At 34.5% G+C, this 21,953-nt stretch overlaps 1 protein-coding gene across 2 annotated transcripts in view; it reads left to right on the top strand.

Annotated features, from left to right (window-relative positions):
• Positions 1 to 21,953, top strand: part of Ostgamma (oligosaccharide transferase gamma subunit) — a 98,186-nt gene that overhangs the window by 59,695 nt on the left and 16,538 nt on the right. The gene's annotated exons all lie outside the window — the stretch shown is intronic.

Genomic DNA, 21,953 nt, shown 5'->3' with positions numbered 1-21,953 from the left:
TCTTAGAGAACACAGAGACAAATGCCAGAATGCTAAACACTGTGTAAAACTAGCTAAACAAAAGGTCATGGGAGGACTTAGGCAAGAATATAGAAAATAAATATCAAGAAGGTGGCAAAATATTCTGGAGGTTGTTGAAGAAGCTTAGGAATGGAGGAAAGAGTGCTGTAAAAGGAGTTAGTGATGATAAAGGTGACATGAAAACGGAAGAAAAAGATATCCTTGAAGAATGGAGTAATTACTTTGAAAAACTGCTAAATGAAACAAGCAGTGATGACAGCACAGTGGTAAAAAACACTGATCAGGCATGCAGTCGGGAATACATATCCATACTTGAAGTAGAAAAAGCCATCAAAGGCTTGAAATGTGGAAAGGCAGAAGGAGTAGATGATATTCGACCAGAAATGCTGAAGTATGGTGGTATAAGAGTCTTACAGTGGCTGCACTGCATAGTTCAGAAAGCCTGGACAGAGGGACGAATTCCCGATGATTGGAGTAGAGCTCTCATAGTACCCATATATAAAAAGGGAAATAAAACTGAATCTAAGAATTACAGAGGTATTTCCCTACTGAGTGTTCCTGGCAAGATCTATGCAAGTATACTTGAGAAACGGTTGAGAAGAATTGTGAAAGAAAAGCTTAGTGAAGAACAAGCTGGATTCAGCCCAAATAGAGGCTGTCAGGATCAGATCTTCACTTTACGACAAATAGTCGAGAAAGCATGGGAATATAACAAAGATCTGTATTTAAGTTTTGTCGATTTGGAAAAGGCATATGACAAGGTGCCAAGAGAGAAGCTATTCAATACGCTTCAGTTATATGGTGTCAATGGGGCATTATATCGAGCAATACTTAGTCTTTATTTGAGTTGTAAGTCAGCAGTTAGAATTGAAGGAAGTACAGGAAGATGGTTTAATGTTAAATCTGGTGTGAGACAGGGATGTACATTATCCCCTCTGTTATTCATTATCTATATGGATCACATTATGAAGGAAAGTGGTATTAAACCTGATATCAAAATTGGAGATGTTAATGTCAGCTCTTTGCTTTATGCGGATGATGTTATACTTCTAAATAAATCCGCTACAAGTCTGGAAGATTCTCTGACTAAATTGAATAGCTGTTGTAATAGATATGGTATGAAGGTCAGCAATAAAAAGACAAAGACAATGAAAATAGGCAGAATCATTGAAAATGTCAACTGTGTTGTGAATGGAGGACCTGTGGAACAAGTGAAACATTTCAGCTACTTAGGCACGATTTTTAATGAAGATGGTAAATTAAATATAGAAATAGACAACAGAATCAGCAAAGCTGGTATGGTAGGAAGTCAATTGAATAAATTCATATGGAATAAGAGAGAAATTAGTCGGAACACTAAATTAGCTGTATACAAGACAGTGTTCAAACCAGTTTTAACTTATGGATCTGAGCGCTGGGTCAGAACTAAATGGCAGATGTGAGAGTGCTGAGAAAGATTATAGGCGTGAACACATGGCATCAATGGCAATATCATATTAAAAACAAGGATATTAGGAAAGAACTTGACATTGTCAACATCCAGGAATGCGTTAGCAGAGCTAATCTCAGGTAGTATGCTCACTTAAACAGAATGGGCGAAGAAAGATTAGCAAAACAAGTGTTCTCTGCCAGGTTGGCAGCAAAACGACCCATAGGAAGACCAAGATATAGGTGGATTGATACGGTACAAAGTGCCTTAGACAGTAGAAATATAAGATCTGATAATGTTGGAGTCTTGACAAGTAACAGACTGATTTGGAGGAAAATTGTACATAGGAAGTTAGTAATGATGTAATTTTTTTCATGTAGTACTATCATATCCTGTACACCCCTTGAGGGTACATGGCAGGAATTTGATGATGACCCCTGAATTATGTAAAATATAACAAAAAAAAAAAAAAAAAAGCAATAAAAATCTGTACAAAAAAAGGTGTAAAGAAAATTATTGCTGATAATCAGAAAAATGTCATTCTTCATGATGAATGCTATTATGAGTGATAGATATTCATCATCATAGTAAAACCTATCTATTTTTTACTTATGTACTCTAGACAGTTTTGTTCTGCATAATTTTACAGTTTAGATTTTCCAGTTGAAATGACTCCACAAATTTTAAATGTTCCAAAATACTAAATTTCATTAAACTTCATCAAGCCAGAAAATTATCATTTCCAAATACCACTTTGCCATTAAAAACAAAATTGTAGTAGGGGCATCTTTCACCAACCAGTTTATGAATCTAAGACTGTATGAACAATGCAAAAACTACTTCACTACAGTGTATCTACATGAACAAATAGACATGTTTAACAGGCTTTATTCTTTAGATACTATACAATTCATAATTGTTTAAAGTTGAATTGCCTGTCATGTTCCCAAACTCTGACTCTTTCGAACTGCGACAAATTTATAGCCAAATACCAAATTACAAGAATTTCATCCAGCCAGAAAGTTATATCGGTGGAATCATTTTGCCAATAAACCAAGATTTAGCTGTGTGGATAATCTTTTGTACATCCTAAATCCCACATTTCATTAAATTAATTCCCATTAATCTAGAGTAAACTTATTTCTCTATATACTTTGGATACATTTCTTCCCTTGCAAAAGGTCAGGTTGAAACAAAAATTTCAATACTGACAATAAAATTTCATATAATCAGTCTCAAAATAAACTTGCATTCTAAACATACAGATAGAATTTGCATTTTGCAAAACGGCAAAGAAACATACTTTACCAAAGTGGCCTGAACATAAAAATGTTATCACAGTGGAAAAAAAAAAAATTGAACATTTGGTTAATTTAAGATAGCTAATTATTAATAGATATTGTTTCAAGTATCTCAAACATAAGTGTTAAATCCTAAGAGAATAATGGAAAATTCAAACTGATTATAACTTAAAAATGGCTGTCTTTTTAACACAAGCACATGGTTAAAACTATATCACTATTAGGAACTAAGGAATTGAAAACATTTAAAGAAAAAAATTTATTTCACACAGGTTGCTTAAGGGTCAAAGCTGGAAAACTGGGAGGAAACCCTCTAGTCTTTAAAGGAATATGGAGAACTGACCTAGCTTCTGACCTGATGTCCAATACTCACCTTTTTTGTGACACATCCTGATAGTGGGTATCTACCCGTATGCAGAAACAGTAAGAATGAGCTGACAGTTTTGAATTTCCCTGACTATATTATATCTTATTGGTTTAAACCAACATAACATGGTTGAATTTCATGCTGGCTGAGACATCACCCAGTTAAACAAGGATCCCTCCTCTTTCCACTATTTTCATCATGGAATCACAGCAAATAGTGAGAAGTTAATTAATCAAGCTCCAATGAACATCAGTCAGAGTTCAAGGTTGGACCCATCAGCATGACGAGTATCAGTGGAAAAGAAATGGAACTAGCAGAAGAATTATTGGATAAGTATACCAGATCTTAATAGGTGTTACTGAAATGAAGACAAAACAGGAGAAATTTTTTTTGAAGCAACAAATACAAGATGTTATATTCATTTAATAATGATCAAGGTAAAGGAGTAGCAACTTTCAACACTAAATACAAAGATAATAATTATGAATGGTAGGCAGTATCAAGTAGTGATGTGGGCAAATATCAGAATAGTGAATTGAACAAAGTGACTTACTTGTGCTAATGGTCACACAGAAGGTTTTACTAAGGAAAAAGTGGAGGATTTTTTTATTATCAGACATAAGAATGTTTTGAGAAAATTTGGAGAAAAGTGCAAAGCTATTTCCTTTCAGGACATGGACTGGCCATTACTAACACCATGTTCCAGCATAATGATATACATAAATTCACATGGAGAGAAGACACAAATAAGAAATATCTCATTGATTATGTTATTGTTGACAGTAAAATTTTCATGCTGATTCAGAATATAAGAGTATACAGATAATTTGAAATGGGAGGTGATTACCATTTAATTTTGAACAGGATAAAAAGCAAATATCTCATTGAAATCTATAGAACACGTAAAACATTTCAGCTATTTAGGCACAATTTTTAACAAAGATTGCAAATTAAATATGGAAATGACAGAATTAGCAAAACTTGCGTGGTAAGAAGTCAAATGAATACATTTATATGGAATAAGAGAGAAATTAATCAAAACACTAAATTAGTATATACAAGACTATGTTCAAATGTATTTTAACTTGAGGATCTGAAAGCTTTGAAAATAAAAACACTTAATCAAAGACTGGAGACCAAAGATGTGATCAGTGTACTGAGTTCACGAATACTCTGCATCAGTTGATTCATGGCATTTTCATGTTGCTAAACCTTGTATGAGCAAATGCAGTGTCATATAAATGTCATTGGTCATAATTGAAAAGCATCATATGAATGGATCATTGTCAAGGGAAGTGTCATAAGGTGGATTTTTACTGTATATTACTCTGTTTACTCTTAGAGATAGTACATAAAATTGCATTTCTTTGTACACAAACTGCTGCTTTACCCTTCTCCATTGCAGCCACCATAGTTCAGTTAGCATCGATGATCTCCTTTGCTTTGAAAGACTGGGTTTGTTGAATCCAGTGTATTACATCTCTTAAGTGCACACATGCACTTAAGAGATGTAATACACTGGCCTTGTATCTTTAGTTGAGTCACTGTTATTTAAAACATCATCTTTCCCCCATTCTCTACTTCTACATGACCAGTCACTGTACAAGAATGCAAATAAATATTTGGATTCTCTTCATTTTTGGTTTCTATTATGACCACACAATATAGTGGTATTGTTTAAAATTGAATGAAGCATGTTTATGTGATTCTGGGAAAATGATCAAAATGATTGCTTTAACAACATAGCACTTTCATTATTACTGACAATATTTGAATTTTTTTTTTTCAGTCTGAAAAATACTCAGGCCAGCGAGAACCAGTTGACAAGCATAGGTGATGGATGTTATTCATAACTTATTAACAGTATCACAACCCCAAACAAAACTAAATTATAAAAGGATGTTTATTAACTGGCTAATTAAATTAGCATATTTAGAGCAGAACATATATAGTGTGCATGTGAAAATGAATAAACAAAACAGTTCAAATTACAATGGAAAGATCAGAAGTTCTAATTTGGCACCCTCTATTGAATAAAAGAACTATTATAGTTGAGTAGGAGCAAATGTTTGGCAGATTAATACAGCTATACTTGTTTAAGGTTAAGAAAATGCTTCATAGCCATTGCACTCTAAAAGTAGTCTTTCTGACCTGTAGCAACTTCTGTATAGCACGTTAGTTAATTCCCATGTGAACGTGTCCAAAGCATAGTCTGCCAGTCCTGCAGAGGATGAAGCTTGTTCTTAGGGGAGCATATCAAAGTTTGCTAATTTGACAAGTGATGTGAAGGTTATATTTTATTAGTACTTTGGCTATCTTTTCAGATACAAACTTACCTTAGATGTATAGAATAGTAGTTGTGTGTGCCTGGGAAGTGGGAGGGGGTTATGTAGTATTTTAACTATTTTGTGGGAGCTGTAATTATTAGCCAAGAAAAATTGGGAGAGATATTTGAGTTCTGTGAAAAGAGCTGCATCATTAGAACAAATAGCCCTAGTTGTTTGTGTAAATGTTTTTAGAATTCATTACTGTTGGGCTGGATGACGATGTAATTGTTTATGTAGATATCTTTCTGTTTGTGTTGGCTTTCTATAAATGGAAAAAGATAGTAAGCCATCTGAAAGGTGAGTGACTAATGTGCGTCAAGAAAGGTAAAGTTATCATCATCAAATTCCTGACATGTACCCTCAGGGGAGGGCTGTACAGGATATTATGATAGTACTACATGAACTTATATCATTACTAACTTCTTATCAATAATTTTCCTCCAAATCAGTCTGTTACCTGTCAAGATGCTATTCACTTGGCCAGCTAGATTTGAGAATTTTGCCTTTTCCTGCATGTAATCAATTTATCTTGACTTCTCATCAGATCTTATATTTCTTCTTCTAAGGCACTTTTTATTATATCAATCCACCTATATCATGGTCTTCCTCTGGGCCATTTTCCTACCAACTTGGCAGAGAACACTTGTTTTTCTAATCTTTTCTCTCACATTCTGTTTAAGTAACAATAGCTCTGCTAATACATTTCTGGATGCTAACAATGTCACTTTCTTTCCTAATATCCTTGTTTTTAATATGGTATTGCCATTGATGCCATCTGTTTACACCCTTAATCTATCTCAGGACTCATATATGCAGTCTCTAGTCTTTGGCTAAGTGTTTTATTTCTAACCCAGCTCTCAGAACCATAAACTAAAATTGGTTTGAACACTGTCTTATATACAGTTAATTTAGTGTTTTGACTAATTTCTCTCTTATTCCATATAAATTTATTCAGTTGACTTCCTACCATATCAGCTTTGTTGATTCTGTTGTCTTTCCATATTTAATTTACCATCTTACTAAAAATTGTGCCTAAGTAGCAGAAATGTTTTACTTGTTCTATAGGTTCTGTATTCATGATGCAGTTGATATTTTCATTGTAGACAGCTAGGCTGAGTTTTTCTTCTACCGAAAACTCATCATTTATTCACCAAGAAGTGTTACCAAAGTTTAAGTGCAGTCATATTTCCATATACAAGTAGCCAAAAGGTGTCATACCTTATTACTAAAATACTTTGGATTAGAGATAGATGTTGAAAGTTTTTCCATTTAGTTATACTATAAATTAAAGATGGCAAGAGATTATATTCTTGGTTTAATCCTTTATTCAAGTGTAAGCAAACAAAGTTTGTGCGTGAAGTAACTTTGCGACTGGGCAACTCGTATGTAGAGGCTAATGACTTCACATTATTTCCCTTAGCATCTCATAATGCAAAGCACATACCATTAAACCAAGAATATAATTTCTTCTCATCTCTAATTTATAGTATAACCAAATGGAAAAACTTTCAACATCTATCTCTAATCCGGAGTATTTTAGTAATAAGGTGTGAACCTTTTGGCTACATGTATATGGAAATATGACTTTTGCATTACTTCAACCTTGGTATCACTTCTGTGTAGTGACCCTACCCATAATGCATAGCATTATAGAGGTCCGTAAGGATATGTGCTTTGCATTACGGGATACCAAGGCAAGTGATGTGAAGTCATTAGCCTGCATATATGAGCTGCCCAATCATGAAGTTACTTCACATGCAAACTTTATTTGTTTACACTTGGATAAAGGATTAAACCAAGAATATAATTTCTTGGCACCTTTAATTTATAGAGTTGTAGAAGCAGAAATGAATAAATAAGTTTGATAATAAAACTTAACTTTAAAAGTGCATATGTGAAAAACCCAAAGAAAAAAAACCTGTTTCTTGATAATGAAATAGTGGCAACTACTGCTGTACTAAATCTGAGATTGCATGGCATCAGTCATATTGCATGGTGATACTTGTAACTTTAGTGCATGATTAGAGTATTGCTTATGGATGAAGATTTGGAGTGGCATGAAATTTTATTCATATCATGACTATGCATATCAGAACATGATATGCTGCAGAACGTGCATTTTGCTTTAAAAGCTTGTTGAAAAGAAGCATTGGATATGGGAGTGTTGCTTGGTGAAAGTCTTTTGAAATAACAGCAGCATGTGTAATATATCTTAGCTTTACTTGTACATACTCATGAATACTACTGAAGATTTTTTTTTGAAAGCTAGCAAACAAGTTGGGTCTAGAGGTGGTGGGTACTTTGACTTCATTCACTAAAATAAAATCCTTAGGATGGACATTTTTCTCATAAACAAGAGGAAATACAGCCACAGATAATCACTGGGATTTGAGCAGCCTGATGGGGAAAGCCAAGATGCTATCGACTTGCTATTTTATAAAATTAAAATACAATTTATATTTAATTATAGTAAGAAATGTAGTAATTATACGTGGTGCGAGACATATCCAGAAAGTAAGGTCCAATCAAGAATTTAAAAAAAAAAAAAAAAAAAAGGTAGAGAAAAAAAATTGTTAGCTAAAATATCTACCTACATACATACATACTTTATTTTTCCACATAGTTACCATTGATTTCCAGGCATTTTTGGTATTGTGGCACTAGCTTCTTCATACCTATTCCAAAAAAAAAAGTCTGCTGCCAGTGACTTCAACCACTGAGCCATACTGTTTTTCAGTTCCTCATCTTCTTCAGACCTCTGAGATTGCAGCCACTGTTTCATATGCAGGAACAAGAGGAAGTCACTGGATGCAAGGTCTGTTGTCAAAAAGTTCCTACCCAAACTTTTGAACTCGTGCATTGTCATGCAAAAGCAAATCCCTAATGACAACGTTCCTCATCTTTTATTCTGAATTGCTTGTCTGAGTTTCTTCAGCATTTCACAATACACATCAGTATTAATTTCTTCGGTGGTTTCTCCTGAAGAAAATTGATGCACAAGATTCCTTTTTGGTCCCAGAAAATAGTGGCCATAATTTTTTTTTTTTTTTTTTTTATCGACAGTGTCTTTTGAATATTTTTGCTTTTGGAGATGATGAATGCTGCCAGTGAATTGATTGTTGTTTTGACTCAACATTTGTGTATGAAATCTATTCTTTGTCACCAGTCACAATATGAGAAAAAATTCACCTCCTTCATTTTCATGACTCCAAAAATTTTTATGCTGATTCCACTCGTTGTTTATGTGCATCAGCCAGCATTTTTGGACCCATCTTGCACAGAGTTTCTTAAATCCCAGCTTTCCTGTCACAGTTTCATGAATGAATGAGCACAAAACTTCTGGGAATTTAAAAGACATCATCATCAAATTCCTGCCATGTACCCTCAAGGGGTGTACAGGATATGATAGTACTACATGAAAAAAATTGCATCATTACTAACTTCCTATGTACAATTTTCCTCCAAATCAGTCTGTTACTTGTCAAGACTCCAACATTATCAGATCTTATATTTCTATTGTCTAAGGCACTTTGTACCGTATCAATCCACCTATATCTTGGTCTTCCTGTGGGTCGTTTTGCTGCCAACCTGGCAGAGAACACTTGTTTTGCTAATCTTTTCTATCCCATTCTATTTAAGTGACCATACTACCTGAGATTAGCTCTGCTAATGCATTCCTGGATGCTGACAATGTCAAGTTCTTTCCTAATATCCTCGTTTTTAATATGATATTGCCATTGATGCCATCTGTTCATGCCTCTAATCTTTCTCAGGAGTCTCATATCTGAGGTCTCTAGTCTTTGGTCAAGTGTTTTAGTTCTGACCCAGCTCTCAGATCCATAAGTTAAAACTGGTTTGAACACTGTCTTGTATACAGCTAATTTAGTGTTCCGACTAATTTCTCTCTTATTCCATATGAATTTATTCAGTACTCCCACCATACCAGCTTTGCTGATTCTGTTGTCTATTTCTATATTGAATTTACCATCTTCACTAAAAATCGTGCCTAAGTAGCAGAAATGTTTTACTTGTTCTATAGATTCTCCATTCACAACACAATTGACATTTTCAATGATTCTGCCTATTTTCGTTGTGTTTGTCTTTTTATTGCTGACCTTCAACCAATATCTATTACAACAGTTATTCAATTTAGTCAGAGAATCTTGCAGACTAGTAGCGGATTTATTTAGAAGTATAACATCATCCACATAAAGCAAAGAACTGAGATTAACATCTCCAATTTTGATATCATGTTTAATACCACTTTCCTTCATAATGTGATCCATATAGATAATGAATAACAGAGGGGATAATGTACGTTCCTTCATAATGTGATCCATATAGATAATGAATAACAGAGGGGATAATGCAACGCCCCAGCTGGCATGAAATTTTGTCATGTTGTACCATCATTTTTTATTTTGGTTTAACCAATAAGAATACAATTTGGTCGGCTAAATCCCAAATTGCCTGCCCATCCTCATTCATTCGATATCAAAGTAGATATCCAACAGGGTGCACCACGAGAAGGTGAGGATTGCACATTAGGTCAGAAGCCCTGGTCGGTTCTCCGCATTCCTTTAAAGGCTATGTGGAGGTCTCCTCTAAGTTATACAGCTTTGACCCTTAAAAGAAAGTTTCATAATTGTGAAGACAATGATTCTCATGAATTTTTATGTTCAAACTTTCCACCAAATCATCTGTCACTTGGCCGGCCACTGCACTCTTTATTGTAAACACTATTGTGCCTTTCTTTAAACAAATGACACCGTTGCCTAACCTTACTGTCACTCATTATGTTAGGCCTCTAAACCTTACATAGTTCTCGGTGAATGAATGAGCACAAAACTTCTGGGAATTTAAAAGAAAGTTCTATAATTGTGAAAATTTTTCATGAAACAAAAACTATCATGCCATGAACCTCACAACTGGTGGGATTTTTTATTACAGTACTCATTATAAATTCTTCATAGAAGAAAAACGAATATGTCATGGAAATAAAATGGTGAACAGCTAACTAATGAATCATTCTAGGCTACCATGCATGCGCATCCCCTCTCCTATATCCCATTTGGCAGTAAATTCTGATTGAATCTTACTTTCTGGACATGCCTCATACATAGATTTAATCTTTCACAAATGGTTTATATAATTAAAATTTTATCCTAACCTTTTTATTTTTTTTCTTATATAAAGTATATGTTAAATATAACATCTAATGTTTTGGGCTAATTACTGTTATTTGTCAGTTAGATATGAAGTGTTATTGTTGTGTTGGATTATTGTAAGGCGATGTCATTGAACCCATGCTGTGGCTTTTTTTACTTCTTTCAAATGATTTGTCTATGGTTGCATTAATTACTTGGATACATTGCATGATAATTTCTGTTTAAAATTTTGATCTTTGCACAGTTTTCCATTTTATTAGCACTTTCATTTAACTACATGTTTTCTTTTAATTTTACTAACCAAAAAGTTCGTTTATGTATGTTTATTGTAATTAAACCTAAACAAACTTTTTTTTTTCACATTTTTTTTTTCAATTTTAGTAGTCCTTCAAAGAGCCTCTAAAAACTTGAATAAATTCCAAATCCCCTCTTTTTTTTTTTTTTTTTGCATCATAGTAACAGAAGGAATTTTCTGTTTTGTTTTATGTCAATCTAATTACTGTGAACAGTTTTGCAAAAGTACATTTTACATACATATTGAATAGTATAAATCAATTAAAAAACCAAGTCTTCACATTGATTAAAAGCTTTTGGTACAAATATAACGTCTTCTAATATTTTAATGTATCCTCCTGCTTTTGATTGCAACTTGTGGAAATGTTGGAGGACTGAATGGAAATGAAACTATCAAATTTCTCATTGTTGCACTTAAATATATTACTTTATATTACTCCAGAAATTTTCTTGTTTTCATCTTTACGGATTGTAACCAAAGAGTTTACACAATGTCTTCATTATAATGCCACTTGTATATAGAAAGCAATTGACTTCACAATAAGTGGCTTTTTTTTTTAATCACATAATGCATTACATACTCCTTTCTCAGGTGTATGTAATGCTGTGCATTATAGTGAGAATCACTACCGATGTAAGTTATGTTTATTTTTGCCATCGAGATAATCCTTAATGGCAGAAATTATTCATGTAGAAATAACATAATGAAAGTTTATTTTTCACTTGGTTAGAATGTAATAAATTTAATTTAATCCTTTATCCAAGTGTGAGCAAACAAAGTTTGCACCTGAAAGTATCTTCAGGACTTGGTGTTGTACCACCTTACCCCAGTCCTGAAGATACTTTCAGGTGCAAACTTTGTTTGCTCACACTTCGATAAAGGATTAAACTAAATTTATTATATTAGAAATAACATAGCACAGTGGTATATCACTATAAGTTATTACAGTACATGGAGAGATAGTAAGATTTTTCAATGGGTTGGAAAGTATAATTATACTTGAAAAGAAATTATATTATTGCTTTCATCCTGATTTTCAACCCACTTAAAAAGACTGCAATAACTAAATATAACAATAAGACTGCAATAACATGACTAACATATATTATACAGTAATCTCTCAGTCACCTCACTGTATTTGGATGGCTGGGTGGTTAGCGTACTACACTGTAATCAATAGGTCAAGAATGCGAATCCAGCATGGATGTTTGTGATTGTCTTATTTTGCTGGCCTGGTTGATTGTGTGGTTAACATATCTGCTCTCCAGAAAGTCTGAGGGTTCAAATCTCACCATGGGCATGGATGTTTGTGATTGTCTGTGAAAATACTAATGGTGGTGGACAGTAGATGGTGTTGGTGTAGATGATGATGGTAGATGCAGTTCGTTGTACTTGGTGGATTGAGTGGTGGAGACAAAGTCGTAGAGCAGGTACTCTCCCTTGACGAGTCTTTGGACTCCCTGGAGGTGTCATGTAATAATGATAATAATCTAGAATATTATGATGGCACACCACTTTGCTACTTGTATATGGAAATATAACTTGTGCTATCGGGATAGCTCCTGTTCGCCATGAGTCTAGCTCCCAATGATGAGACCATAGTAAATTTCAAAACTGGTCTGAGTATGACTAATGTATAACACACCTGAGAAGGATGTGTGCAATGCGTTATGGATTACACAACTGCTTTTGTTTGCTTACACTTGGGTAAAATAATGAAAACAAGAATTTGTCAGTATAATCAGCCCAACAACAAAAAAACTTGCTGAAACTTGTGTTTTTAGATGTGGGTTTGAATCCCATTTAGGATGTGAGGAACCTGTATAAGGACTTCTGCCAAAGGTGAGTTAGCTGGTCTCATGAAAGCAGCAGAATTTTTCTCTTAAAACATAGGCTCATGTTGTGAAGCAAGCAAACTGAGCAGAAAGAATAACATGACTAGCATATATTGTACAGTAATCTCTCGGTTACCTCACTGTATTGGGAAAATGATTTACTAGTTTCAGTTTGGAAATCTATTAATTTAGCATGATTAGCATGCTAACTCATTCAAGTATTGGTTAATTTTGCTGATCTTACAAAGTTTTATAACTTTGCAACATCAAACGAAACTTAGTGATGCTGCTGTCTCTTCAGGAAAGTTAAGTAGACTTTTAGCTTGTAAATTCAGTTAGGTTGTGTTAAGTGCAAGGTGTTGTACTTAACACTACCTAACTGAAGTTCAGAAGGCATATTCCAAGTGTTGTTGTAGAGACTTGTTGCTATGTACAGAGCCCACTAATCAGCAGAGATAACGAGATGATTGTTTTTCTGCTTGGTTACAAGATATATTATACTTAACAAGAAATTATATTCTTGTTTTAATCCTTTACCCAGATATAAGCAAACAGTTTGTACATGAAATATCTTCATGACTAGTCTAATTGTGTGTGTGTGTGTCAGTATCCAATAATGTAAAAATGTTATGGAGGGTTACTATCCAGACTGGTTTCAACCTTATTGAAGTCTCATCATTTAGAGTCTAGACCTAGTAAGATACGAAGGTCAAACAATGCGGAAGTCGTGTATATTTTTAATAAATTGGTGTATCACCATCAAATACACTATTTTATTACTTCTGTTTGGAAAGTATATGATTTCTGCATTGATTTAACCTTAATATCTTCATGTGTCTAGGCTCTGTCTTGATGAGACCTCAGTGAAGATTGAAACCAGTCTGGATAGTGACCCTCCATAATGCTTTTGCATCAGGGGATACCGTGGCATGCAAAGTCATCAGCTTTTATATATGTGCACGTAAAAGTAGACTATTCATGAAGATATGCAAACTTTGCTTACTCTTGGGTAAAGGATTAAAGTAAAAATATAATTTCTTGTCGAGTGTGCATTGTATCTCTGTACACGCTGTTGATCAGACCATGCACAGATTTTCTGAAAATTTGGTCACCTTGTTTCCATTGTGATGAGGGAACTCTGGAGAGGTAATATCAAGGCTCTACAATGAATAAAAAAGTTGATAAATTTAAATGTTTTTTTCCCCCTTATGCAAGTAGTAAAATGCTACTACAGGTGTCGCAAAGAAGAGAACGGTCAGTTTTAATTCATTACTGGAATGTATAGCAACTGCTAAAAGTCTGAATGAGTTTAAGGTATATATTGCTAGCTGAGTGATACCTCTCACAGTGAATGACACCATGGAGGTATTTTAATAATAAAACTCATGCCACACAAAAATGGGATTCAAACCTATTGTCTGAAGATCAGAAAGTAGAGATGTTTTCTTTGTTCATGCCAGTCTGACAGTTGCTAGTTGTCTCAGCTTTAATAATTCCTACCCATTATGTTCAGTGTTGCTCTCATATATGAAGTAAATTTTGTCAGAAAACTGAATAACTATCAGTATTTATGCAAACTACACCTTAGTCCATATAACCTTTCTTTCCTTTTCTTTATTGCATCTACCACTAATATTTTTTTAGAATCTCCTCAGAACTGCACAAATAGTTTTCACATTGCTTTCATAGAAGGAATCACAGGTTGATTACGATAATGTTAAGTCCTTTATTTTTTATAGGTTACATGAATCAGGAGGATGCTATTATCTTAGAGCACAAAATATACGTTATATGATGATATACTGTGTACATTTTTAAAGTGTATTTCACCCACAAAGACTTAAGCCTATAGTTCATTTGCATCCTCAGCAGCCCAGAGTTAGATAATCTGAGATAATAATGCCCTGTTCAAGAGATATGATACTTTTTTTTTTCCCACAGAACACACAGCCTGTTGTATGGAGATTTGGTACACTAGTCATTTGTCAGAAATGAATAGCAACAAAATAGTTTCTCAGTTGGTACACTTCGTTTCTGTATGAATGTCTTAGTTCTGGGTTTGGTGAACATTTGTTTGGATTTGGGTGGGAGATGAACCTTCTGTATTTTTGACAGCTTATTATAACCATATCATTACTGGTTGGCTGGGTGATTAGTGTATCTGCTCTCTAGCTAAAGGGCTGCTGGTTTGAATCCTGCCATGGGCATGGATGTTTGTGATTGTCTGTTAAAATACTAGTGGTGGTTGTGGGCAGTGGATGATGCAGTTCGCTGTAGTTGGTGGATTGAGTGGTGGAGACGGGGAGTTGTGAAGTGGGTGCCCTCTCTTGATGAGGCTTGGACACCTTGGAGGTGGCATGTAATAATAATATTAATCAGTGCTTTGACTGATCCAGTGAATAATCTCTAGCTCTTGAATCTGCTTTTGTAATAAGGTAGTTTTTTTTTTCTACTTTATCTGTTGCTGAATAAAGAGACTACTGAATTAGATTAATATAGAATAACTGAAGTCATACTGTTGTATTTCATGGAAAGTTTTGCATAACATGTTATAACTTAATGGAATATTGTTTTGATTCTTTCGTTATCCACTCTTATCTGATAGTTTTTTAAATAGTCAAAATTCAAATATATATATATTTTTTAAGCTAGCATATTAATCAATGTAATGAACTCAAAGAAATATTAACAAATGACTGCATTATTTCACTTGTAGCACTTGCTCATGTATGTTCCAGTAGTAAAAATGTTCATTAATTTGAGTTAATGACTATTCATAATGACATAGGGCCAAATGATACTTAGATCAAGTCAACATTGTAATCTGCTAATGGACTTGTTGACACATCATAAAGTCTCTCAGAAAAGTCAGCCCTACTTTGTGGCTTTTTTCCACATATAGAGTTTTGGGGAACAAGCAATATTTGCTGGCTCAAGAGCATAATTTTTCTAGTTGGAGGAAATGCTACCTGGATCCTGGTTGGTTATTGCAGGCATAGTGTGTGTTTTGCTAAGTGTAGTCTCTAGAGTGGAGTCTGTCTCCAACTTCTGTCCTCTTGCATGATGTAGATACATATCTAATATTATAATCAACTAGGGCTGTTCTCCTTGATAATACTCATAACTCCTCAATAAGCCATCAGGAGACTTTCATCTTAGCTAGGAAATAATCTTGCTATTATGACATACCTAGAGAGAGTATAGCAATATGCTTGTGGAAAGGGGGAGGGGGGACAAAGTTGGGCCATACATGGATAGGAGACTGGGTACTTCCTGTTGGAAACTGGCTCATAAGTCTGTCTTATGAGCCATACTATATGTTCTTACTCTCTAATTAATTTATGATGGCAGCTTGGACCATGGAAAAATGCAATTACACTGTGGAACAGAAAAATCTCTACACAGAAATTACACCAAAAAATTATAATGAACCAAAAACTTTGCATCCACATCACAAATTCATGACTTTAAATATAAATTATGTGCACTACCACTTATATGCATTTCAACTAGGCCTGTTATTTCTTGTAGAACTACAGCTGGCAGCCTCAACTACCATCCGCTATAGCTGTGCATGCGCATTCATGAGATCTGATATTCTGTATCAGAGAATGGTTAACTATCTAGAATTCTCCCTTTATAATATCTTTGGATGAAAATTTCCTTGCCAATCTGTTGCATTTGTTTGCCATCTGTATCACTCTTCATATTATGATTACTACTCTGGCCTCCTTGATTATGCCTGAAGCTTAATTATCCAAATGGTGAGATCATCTTTCTTGAGGGCTTCATTGTTCATAACTGAAACTGGCTTTCCTTCTCCTTTTCCAGTGGATCGAGCTGGAAGAGATACCAGTGACCGAATGGCATCTCTAATGGTGTTAGTAATGACCTAACACCAATTGTCTACTTACCAGAATATAGATAATCCTTACATTCTCACACCTAGCATTGTGAATCTTTTTTTAATTTCTGTTTGTGAAATGGGATAACTTCCATGATTTTTGCTGCTACTACTACTACTTTTCACGACCTTTTGTTTGTTTGCACTCCCAATCTAAGCATTTGCCCTGAAGGAATAACCAAAATAATCCTTGCTGGAATGGGGGCCCACTTCCCACTCACCTACCCCCAAACATTATGCAAGGCTTAGTTCTCCAACAAGTGTGTGCTAAAGCAGTTAGATAAAAATTCATATCTGAAGTGGCTCAAGTTGAAACTAAGATTCATCAGCCTATACTGCAGACCAAAGCATACACATTTTTGTGTGAAAAAAACAAACAGGCATTCCAAATCTGACTTTCAGAGAGGTGGGGGAGCATATACAGAGATCGATCACCAAGGCCATTAAGTGTAACTTCTGTCTTTCCACACCTCCATCTCTCTCTCTCTCTTACATGTTGTGGCATCATCTGAAGATAAGACTGACTTCCAGGCAGTCTTATCACTCTTTGTCTCCAACTCTTGGATAAAAAAAAATCAAGTAAATCTCACTGTACCAAGAATAGTTCACAATGTGATTCCTCTCATAATTTGACAGACCTGAGAAGAATCCCTAATCACTTGGATACTAATAAATCTAATAAAATAGAACTAAAAGTTTTGCATTCCACAATTATCACCCATCTTACATCATCTGTACAAGCTGTTATACTTATGTGGTATTTAGTGGACAGCATGGAAGCAAGCTTACATACAGCCGATACCAAAAAAAAAAAAAAAAGAGAGAAAAGCTGTTGAATTGTCATCATCTGTCCTTTTAAAAACAATATAGGAATCATTAATGGTCAACTTCTTCACTAACTAGAGGTTATGATCAAAAGTATAAGTGTTGCCACTCTCAGACATCATTCTAGCTTACCATTTTATGGTCTACCTTCTACCCTTTGCAGTTGGTCCCAAGTTTCCACCCTTCATCATATGCCATGGACATTTTCTTTTTTCAGATTGTCAGTGCTGAAATGATCTATACTTCATCTTCTATAACCAGTGTCTTAAATACTGATCTCCTTGCCATTCTCCAGATGGGCAAGGACCACTTAGTGAATTTCGTCACTGTCAGAACACACTCCTGTGTTATTTATCATACAAAAGCTCTCACTTTACTTTCTATTTCCTTTTGATAATACACAACTCTCCAGTCAAGATCAGGTTCTCTTCTCAGGCTGACTTATGGACTTTCCTGCACAAATGCACCACATTTATAGCTTTCTCATCCTCCAAAATCTTGATATCCTATTTCATTTCAGGACACTACTCCCCATCTGTATACCTCCTAACACTGTATAAATTCCAAATTCATCTCATTCTTAAAATATTGGTCTCATGTTTGGTGGCTCAGCCATTAATGACTGTACCTTTATTTAGAAAGACCTCGGTTTGTCTTGTCTAGGATGCTCAGAGAACCTTTAATAAGGGCTTTGTTAATTGAAAGTAAGTTAGCCTGTCTCATATGGAGGGGAAAGCTTTTTTTTCAGTAACTGACATCTTAGTACATCAGCCAGAGGAATGCACACAATTATTAGGTAGAATGGCTTCATAGCCTTAGTTGCTGCAGCTGTGCTTAAAAACCAGACCAAAATCATGCTTGGAGTGATGCATCAGAAACCTCCTAGAAATGCTTGATGACATCCAGATTCAATAAAGGACTGCAAAGAGGCAGTCAGGAAAATGTTTGTATTTGCTATTTGAATAGTAAATAACTTTTTTTTTTAAGTCTACAGCTAGCAAAGTTTTGAAAACATGAAAGTTCACTGATGCTTCTAAGCCCAAGATGTGACCAGGTATGTCTAAAATATTTTGTGACAGGAACCAGTACTTTTTTGAGGAGGTTTGGTTACCTTATTATCACTGACAGGTCCTAAAGAATCTGTTTGGAGATGCGAGCAGCCACAAACAATCTCATAGATATTTCCACACTATGTAAAGATCCACATGCATGAATTTTCATAAAGAGCTGCATCCACAGGTCTTTATTAATAGCAGCAGACATTTGGGCCAAGCATAGAGAGCATGGACCTTGGAGCATTAGACTTTGGCTCCTGTGTTACTTGCTCTTTCAGTCTGATGGATGTGTTTTGGAATGGAAATTGCTTTTTTACTTGAGTGTGTGTTGCCCCAACAAGGAAGTTTGGAAATGGCAGTGTAATGATTTGGAAAACTCGTGGTATATGTTAGATTCACTAGTCATGTATGAATCATGACGTCTATGTCCTTAATTAATGTTTCAGGGACAATTGTGCTTTTCCTACATTGTGAAAGTTTTATGTTACTATCTCTTAGTGATGCAACTCTTTGTTACAACAAATTTGTAAATGTGATTTGAGGAGAATAACATTGGAACATTGCACGGCCTGGCTCAGAGACACTGATATGAATAGTCAAGTATCTGTGAGATTAACTAGAATTAGGGCAAGACAGCTTTTTTTTATTAGTCTTTTTAATGTTGTGAAGGAGGATTGGAGTGCATTACGATCAAGTTATTGTCAGAAATGAGTAAATCTTCCATGATACATTCAAACAGTTCTTCTAGCCAAAGGTAGGACTGTTGATTTGTTTAATTTGATTAATTAAATTATTATTTAATTAATCAAATGATTAATTTCTGTTGATAAAGATGTAGCTATATTTGCACATATGCCATAACATTTGGTAGAATAGTGCACATTTATAGAATATCTATCTATCTATCTATATATATATATAGCTTTCTGTAAGTTGCTACAAATTTTTTATGTGAAGCTAGGATATGGGAAACACTTATAAGGAATTTTCAGTTGGAGGTGCTTGTTTCCAAGATTTTCTCCTCAGAAATTCAGGTTCCTTTCTGTTGTACAGAAATAATGCACTTGCTTCATAATTTTATTTGCTTTGGCCTAAATCTAAAACAGCAATTAGCCTTTAAGTTTCACATATGTTGATCATGCTCCTACCTCCCCACCCCTTAAAAATGCTACTGCCAGAAAATAACTGGCAGTTGAATCTTCCTGAAAATGAGAAATCATTATTTGCTTGCTAAAACACACCACCTTAAGGAAAACACCACATTACAAACCATTAGGGAAAATTTTGAAGAGCGTATTAATGTGGATTGGGATGCCATATTAACCTGTACCAGTATGGACTGTAAAATCTGAGAGTTGGGTTAGAAATAAAGCACTTGATCAAAGATTAGAGACCACAGATATGAGAGTTCTGAGAAAAATTAGGGGAGTGAACAGATGGCATCAATGGCAGATTCATATTAAAAATGAAGACATTAGGAAGGAACTTGACATTGTTTGTTGAAGAAAGTGAGCAGGGCTAATCTAAGGTGTATGGTTTTTTAAACAGAATGGGAGAGAAAAGATTAGCAAAACAGGTGTTTGATGCCAAGATAACAATAAAAAGACCTAGAGTAAAGAGGAAGAGCAAGGTCTAGGTGGATTGATTCAGTCAGAACTGCCTTAGAAGAATGAAATGCTAGATACAACAATATTGGAGTGACTAATTTGGAGGAAAATTGTTGAAAGGGATTATTAATAATGTAAATTTATTCAAGCCTGAACACCCCTTGAGGATACATATCAGGAAACATGATGATGAACTATATTAATTTCTAGCTGCTTGCTTTTCTGCATTTCCTGTATTGATGAACTTGTCCATTTAGATATTTACCAGAAATCTTCTCTGGTCTGGATCTCAAGAAAGCCTATAATCCTGATGGCATTTCTGTGATTCTGAAGGTTTACATCTCAGGTGATGGAGAATTCCATTAACAGGCAACTATTCCTGGTATAAATGATCACTAGAATGAAATGTGCACCATCAATCAGCAGGGGATCATCATCTTATATTACGCACCATTGAATAAATGCTCTGGAAAAATAAATTTTGTTTGTTATTGCCTAAAGACATATGATTGAATTTGGCAGTAGCTTATTAAATAAGCTTCTACCATATGTTCTTTTTTTCCCTTGCCCAACTGGGTTTGCTTGCCTTCTCTTTGGCCATGTATTGTGTGATTGTGGATGGATCTTTATCAGGCTTTACAGTGAATGCTGTATCACAAAGCTGCATTCCTTTATCTACTCTCTCTCTTTTATGAATGGCTTTCTTCTTCACTTGTCCCCAAAACATGTTTAACAGATTTTTTTCCCACCCAAATGAACAAAACTGGCAGAATATATACTTCTGCAATCTTAAATGCCAATCTTCAAACTATTCTTCAGCAAGGTTCTTATACTTTGCAAATTTCTTTGCTAACAAACATTAGTGTTATCTTATTTCTTGCTATAAATAAAACAATTGTTTCTTCCATTCTTACCAAAAGTCTGCACAGCACAATTTCTCTCTTTAAGATATCTGTAACCTCTAGTCGTTCTCGTCATAAACCATATCAGAAGTATTGCCTCTTTAGCATCCATGAAGCTAATTTCTCAATTGCTCAAAGTTATTTTACTGTGAACAGCTGTTAATTTTGTATAGATCCCTAATATATCCACTTATTGAATATTATTCTCAGATTTGAGAGGAAATCCTTAACAGTTTCCCTGAAAATTCTTGACAGAGAAACAACTGTAGATTGACTCATCTCTCACTGATTTACTTCACTCTTATTTTTGCTAATGCAATTTCTGCAAGTATTCTTATGGTTGCTGCTCATTAGAACTGCCATCACTAATTCACTCACTGAAAAAATAAAAAATTTTATTTATATATTATATATATATAGGAGGTAATCAAACATCCCATCACAATTCAGCTCTAAAAACAATTTTTTCCCTTTATTCAATTCCTCTTTTCTTATGTATTATTTTGTAAAATATACATCTTCTGTGCAAGTTTTCAGACCTAACATTAACAAAAATAATGGAATTAGTGATGTATTACTAGCATAAAATTTATTTTTTGCCATTACAGGTTACAAAGATGTCAAAACAAGAAAAATGAAATAAAATATATCAACTTACAATTATAATAATGAAAATCATGATATGACAGGTGACATTATGTAATGAGATAGGGTTGCTATACCATTAATCTGGAAATTAAGCAGGCAATTATTTTTTAGAAGCCGTAATATTAGGAGCTTAGCAAAATACAATGGGTATAATAATTAAGCAAACATTGGTAATGTTTATGGTGAGTCATTCTATGCAACAAATGTTGTGGATATGCCTCAAGAATGATTATTTTCAGTGGAGTAGAATGCCAAGAAATCAAAAATTA

The sequence above is a fragment of the Typopeltis vanoorti genome, chromosome 6 (genome assembly GCF_054136105.1).
Source record: "Typopeltis vanoorti isolate ZY-2024b chromosome 6, IOZ_Tvanoo_1.0, whole genome shotgun sequence".
Classification (NCBI taxonomy): domain Eukaryota; kingdom Metazoa; phylum Arthropoda; class Arachnida; order Uropygi; family Thelyphonidae; genus Typopeltis; species Typopeltis vanoorti.
This window is presented reverse-complemented; position numbering and strand designations above follow the sequence as displayed.